The 5,546-nt window shown below is 43.6% G+C and overlaps 1 non-coding gene across 1 annotated transcript; it reads left to right on the top strand.

The window, feature by feature from the left end:
• Nucleotides 1-4,673: 4,673 nt before the first annotated feature.
• On the top strand, nucleotides 4,674-4,780 carry LOC145629541 (small nucleolar RNA R71). Its single transcript, XR_014111707.1, has one exon. It is a non-coding gene; the product is annotated as a small nucleolar RNA R71 (small nucleolar RNA).
• Nucleotides 4,781-5,546: the final 766 nt, after the last annotated feature.

The raw sequence follows: 5,546 nt of genomic DNA, 5'->3' as shown, positions 1-5,546 counted from the left end.
TTTTATATATAAAGAAAGAAATAAAACTAACCTAGAAAGCAAGAAAACTAACCTAAGAAAACACACCAAAAAAAAAAGAAAAGAGAAAAAGAAAAATACCAAACCAAAATCTCCCCCAAGCCAAAATCAGACAATGTCCTCAGTGGCTCGGAAACTAGGCCAGCATAGCTAGTCCTCATCATCCTCGTCCATCGAGCCGAAACCCGCAACTCCACTGCCACCTGCACCACCTGCACCAGAAGAGCTACCACCAAAATAATCAGCGTGAAAAGTCCCCCCCGCCGGTCCCCCGAAAGGAATGTTCTGCCCGTACCCGAAGAAAGAAGAATAGTAAGTGTAAATACCACGGGCAGTGGGATCCCTATCGTATCCCTGGGGTGGAGGCTGAAACCAGTCAGGGTGAATAGCGTCGTCGGGAATGTTTCCCCGACGAGCATAATCATCGTACATAGGGTAGGGAGGTCTACCCTGGTTCCTCTCTAGATACCCTAACCTCTGGTCTAAGGAGCCTACCATCCTCCTAAGGTCAGTATGTGAATTCTCGATACGTCCTAGGGCCTGACCTATACTCTGAAGATCTCAAACTGGGTCAGAGTCAACATGAGGGACGGAATGGGACATACGAGGTGGAGAGAAAACCACCTCGGGCTGAGGCTGGGGTGGTGGAACTGGTGGTGGTGGTGCCTTCCCCCTAGCATTGGCAACTAAAGCATCATAAGTGTAAGAAAGTTGCCCTGGGGGAAAGGCGGTCAAGTCTGGACTGGGTAGGGGAAAAATGGGCAAAGGTTGCTCGTTCCCAGTCCGAATACACCAAAAGGGTGTCTGCTCGCTATCCGGCCTAACCCACCCCACATCCTCAAAATACCTAGCAGTCATGTAGGTATCTGGTCCACTGTTGGTCAGCTGGTGGGGTCCGTTTACTACAAAACCGGCCTTTTTCACCGCTATTCGAGTGATAAGGCCACCTAAACGGATAGGGGACTTGGAAGTGGTGCTGGCTGTGGCATGCCTACTCAAATGGTGAACTATAAACCTGCCTATGTTCAATTTCCCGAACCCGTATACATAGTGTCCTATGATAGCTAGTTCGTTAGTTTGAGCGTTATGAGGCTCGGCCCTACCTAAAAATCACAAACCCGCAAATCTTTGCCAGATTTTTGGGACAAGGTGGTGAATAGGTTTGGTACTAGCATGTTGGGGGTCGGGGGCAGGTAAACCAGTCAAAGCATAATATAAGTCACCCATTTTATAGTCTGCATGCCCCTGGTGAGATAATTCAGAATTTATTTCAAAAATGTTTTAAAATTCAACAAAAGTTAAACTAATATTTCTATTATTTAACCTGAAAAATAAATTAGGCCCATTCCTACTACTAACAACATGAAAAGTGGACAGGAATTCACAGGTAAGTTCTCGGTATGTAGGATAATGCATGTCAACAAATTTTCTCATGCCAATATCATTCAAAAATCGTTTAACAAAATCATACAAACCAAATGATTCTAAGCTAGGGCGGTGTAACCACCGAGAAGGAATTACCTCACGACCGACCAAATGCTCCAATCGTTCCTTTTGTTCCCGGCTCACAATCCGGATCGTCGGCCAATACAGGAGTTGCAAATCCGGGTCGTATTCCTCCGTCGAACTGGAGCTCCTACCAAAAATGGACCTAGCCCTCTTTGATGCCATGTTCAAGAAATGGGTTTAAAATTTTGTGAATTAAAACTGAAAAATTTTTGTATGAAAGTGAAGAGGGTGAAGAGAGGATCACAAATATGTAAAGAGTTTTGAATTTGGATAAGAAATGGAGGAGAAATCTTAGAGAGAAGGTAGAGAAAATTTGAATTTTAGAGAGAGAAAGTAATGGAAGAAAGAAGAAATGGAGAAAGAAAGAAGAAAAGAAGGAAGAAGAAGACGCGGATGTGCTCGCGCCCGGTCGGGCGGTGGGTCGCCCGGTCGGGAGATCTGGGTTATTTTGAGGTTGGTTCTCGCGCCCGGTCGGGCGGCCTTCGCCCGATCGAGCGATCTAATTCACCCAACTTTCGTGCCCGGTTGGGCGAAACTTGCCCGGTCGAGCGATCTTAAGCTCCGAATTCGTCCAAGTCTCGTGCCCGATCAGGCGCCCTTCGCCCGATCGGGCGATCTGTAGGCCAAAAATTTCGCTCTTCTCGCGCCCGATCGGGCGAGGCTTGCCCGATCGGGCGGACAATTAAGTCCGTAAACGTCAATTTTTGCGCCCGGTCGGGCGGCCTTCGCCTGATCGGGCCTAATTTCTTAATTTTAGAGCTTTGCTCTCGCGCCCGGTCGGGCCCGAGACTAAATCGGGGATTGTTAATTTTCTTCTTTTCTCCAAAAATTAGCTTACTCTTTTCCTTCAAGCCTGTACAAACACTCATAAAACTCAATAAATTCCCTCATCTCTCCTCTCATAAAAAAAAGAAAGGAAAAACTAGTCTAAAAAACATTAAAAATACGGGTTGCCTCCCGCAAAGCGCTGGTTTATCTAGGTCCCGCACGACCTTCTTACCAAGTGCAATTTCTAGAACCCTTGGCCTAACGCTTGATCGGGTGGTTTCTCACCCGGTCTAGCGATGTTTAGGCTGCGATGCGGCTTCCTAACATAACCTGTGGGGCGCCAAGTCGCCTTATCTGGTGGAACCTCCTTGACTTGGATTGGGAGATCTTCAATGCTACGCACTAAAAACCCTTCGTCGATCGAATGTTGCTTCAAATTGTCATTGCGTTCAACACTTGCAACTCGATCTGGCGGAACACTTACCGTAGGCTCGATTCGCACAACTTGCTCGATCGGTTCCACTTGTTCATCCTCGAAACCAAGACCAACAATGTAGAGTTCTCTTTCTATTGCATCGACTTCCTTCTGCCATTTGTCTATCTCATCTGAAAAGGATGCAACACAAGATACCGCCTCCAAGGGATCTTTTTCAAGAGCTTAGGGCTTGTTAGAATAATTTACAACCACATTAACACTAAAACATTTCTCCTCAGTCATGGAGCTTTTAGGGGCATTATTCAGATTAAAAACAACTTTATCGTCCCCTACTGATAGTGTTAGCTTACCACTTCTTACATTTATGACTGCTCCTGCAGTGTTAAGGAATGGTCTACTCAAAATAATTGGGGTTTGCATATCCTCAGCCATATCAAGAACAACAAAATCTACAGGTATATAAAATTTACCTACTCTAACGGGGACATCCTCTAAAACACCTAAGGGGTATTTGAAAGTACGGTCGGCCATTTGTAGAGTTATATTGGTAGCTTTTAACTTACCCATATTCAACTTGGAGCACACAGATAATGGCATGACGCTAACACTCGCACCCAAATCAAATAATGCATTATCAATCAAGAGATTGCCAATATGACAAGGGATAGAAAAACTACCCGGATCTTTTAATTTAGGTGGAGACTTATTTTGAAGTACGGCACTACACTCTGCAGTGAAAGCTACTGTCTCTATCTCACTAATAGACATTTTTCTCGTCAATATTTCTTTCATAAATTTTGCATACGAGGGGATTTGTGTGATCAATTCAGTAAAGGGAACTGTTACCTTCAAATCTTTTACCACCTCCAGGAACTTACGAAACTGCTTATCCAAGTTTGTCTCCAATTGACGATTGGGGAAAGGAAGTTTGATAATTGGCTTTGGAGCATTCTTATTCCTGTCTGGAGTAGCCACCTTCTCTGGAGTTGTACCCAGCAATGTAGAATTAGATATGTTAGTATTATCCTTTAGCCCTGTAGGGCTATCAACTACATTGTTTGGTTTAATGGAATCAAGATTAGCATTATTTGGTAAAACAGGTTCATCAACTCTGGGCATAGAGGGCCCTTCATAGTTCGAACCACTCCTTAGAGTAATTGCAAATGCTTGATCCGTTCGCCTTGTAGGCTGTGCCGGCAAGGCTCCCTGTTGGCGGGCTTGTAGAGTAGCGGAGAGTTGCGCAATTTGATTATCTACAATTTTATTATGCGCTAAAATTTAATCAATCGTCGCATCTCTGCTCTCCATGTGCTTTTGCATATTGACCAACATTGCTCTAATTTCCGCCAGAGAAGGGTCGGGAAATGAGGAGGGTTGTTGTGGTTGGTTCTTCTGGCTAGCATTGGGATGATAATATTTCTGTTGCTGTTGCTGTGGCGCCTGTGGTTCTTGTGGTGGTGGATTTTGAACATTAGTGCTCCGGTAGGAAAGGTATGGATGATTCTGATACCCAGGATTGTAAGTGTTGGAGTATGGGTTATTCTGCCTATAAGCTTGGAAGGCATTAACTTGCTCCACGGAACTCCTGCAATCCTGCTCCCAGTGACCTACAATACCACAATTTTCACAGAAAGCCTCATTAGAATTATTATTAATCGCAGAAACATTAGCTACATTAGCAGTGCTCAGGTTATCTAATTTTTGGCAAATAGAGGTTAGTTGAGCTTGCAAAAAGGATACAGAGTCGACGCTATGCTTCCCCTTGTTAGCAAATCCTCTGGGATTCCCATATTGGGAATTATGTATCGCCATATCTTCAACAACCTGACCTGCATCATCAACATTAAGATTCATAAATCTCCCACTAGCTGCAGAGTCTAAAATTATTCTAGAGGAATTTCCAATGCCGTTATAAAAGGCTTGGATTAACTGCCATTGCGCTTAATTATGGTGAGGGCATTCTCTTTGTAAGTCCTTGAACCTCTCCCAAGCCTCATATAAAGACTCATCGGCTTCTTGGGCAAAGTTCTGAATCGCACTCCTTAGTATTGTTGTTCTCTCTGCAGGATAATACTTGTTATAGAAATTCAAAACAAGAGTTTCCCAGTCAGTTATACCAAGTATAGTTCTATTTAAGCCATTAAACCACAATTTAGCTTTTCCAGTTAAAGAGAAGGGAAAGAGAATCTCCCTGATTTGGTCTTGAGTGACCCCGACTTGCCTGATGGTGTTGCAATATTAACAATAGTCGGCAATGTGAAGATTCGGGTCTTCACCCTTGGCCCCACTGAATTGCTTCCTCTCTATCATCGTTATAAATTGAGGTTTAATTTCAAATTGAACCCCATCAAGAGCCGGAGTAGGGGTGAGATGTGGAAAATCCGTAAGCTTTGGTTGTGAATAATCACTAAGCTTCTTTGGAGCCGTCATCTCTAATTCTGCGTCTGATGATATCTCTAAATCGCTAGAATCAGTTGGAGGATCGCGGTGATTATGTTATTATCACCAGAATCCGCCAGGATTTGCTTGTAGAAATTTTTCTGTCTATGAAAGGAACGTTCGATTTCAGGATCGAATGGGATGTAACCTGATCTGGAACACCTGGGCATAAACAAATAAAAAACTAGAAGCAAGTGTGAGATTTGTCTCAGAGAACTATCGCTCTCTGAGACAAAAAGGGAAATAATCTAGACTACAAAAACAATCAGAAAGAAAAATAAAACCGTTTCCCCGGCAACGGCGCCAAATTTTGACAGGGTAAAGTCGTATCCCCTAATCAAAAATAATTACCTAAATCACTAATTAAAGTAGATAG

This window comes from Chenopodium album, chromosome 4 (assembly GCF_948465745.1).
Source record: "Chenopodium album chromosome 4, dcCheAlbu1.1, whole genome shotgun sequence".
In the NCBI taxonomy this organism is placed as follows: Eukaryota; Viridiplantae; Streptophyta; class Magnoliopsida; order Caryophyllales; family Amaranthaceae; genus Chenopodium; species Chenopodium album.
This window is presented reverse-complemented; position numbering and strand designations above follow the sequence as displayed.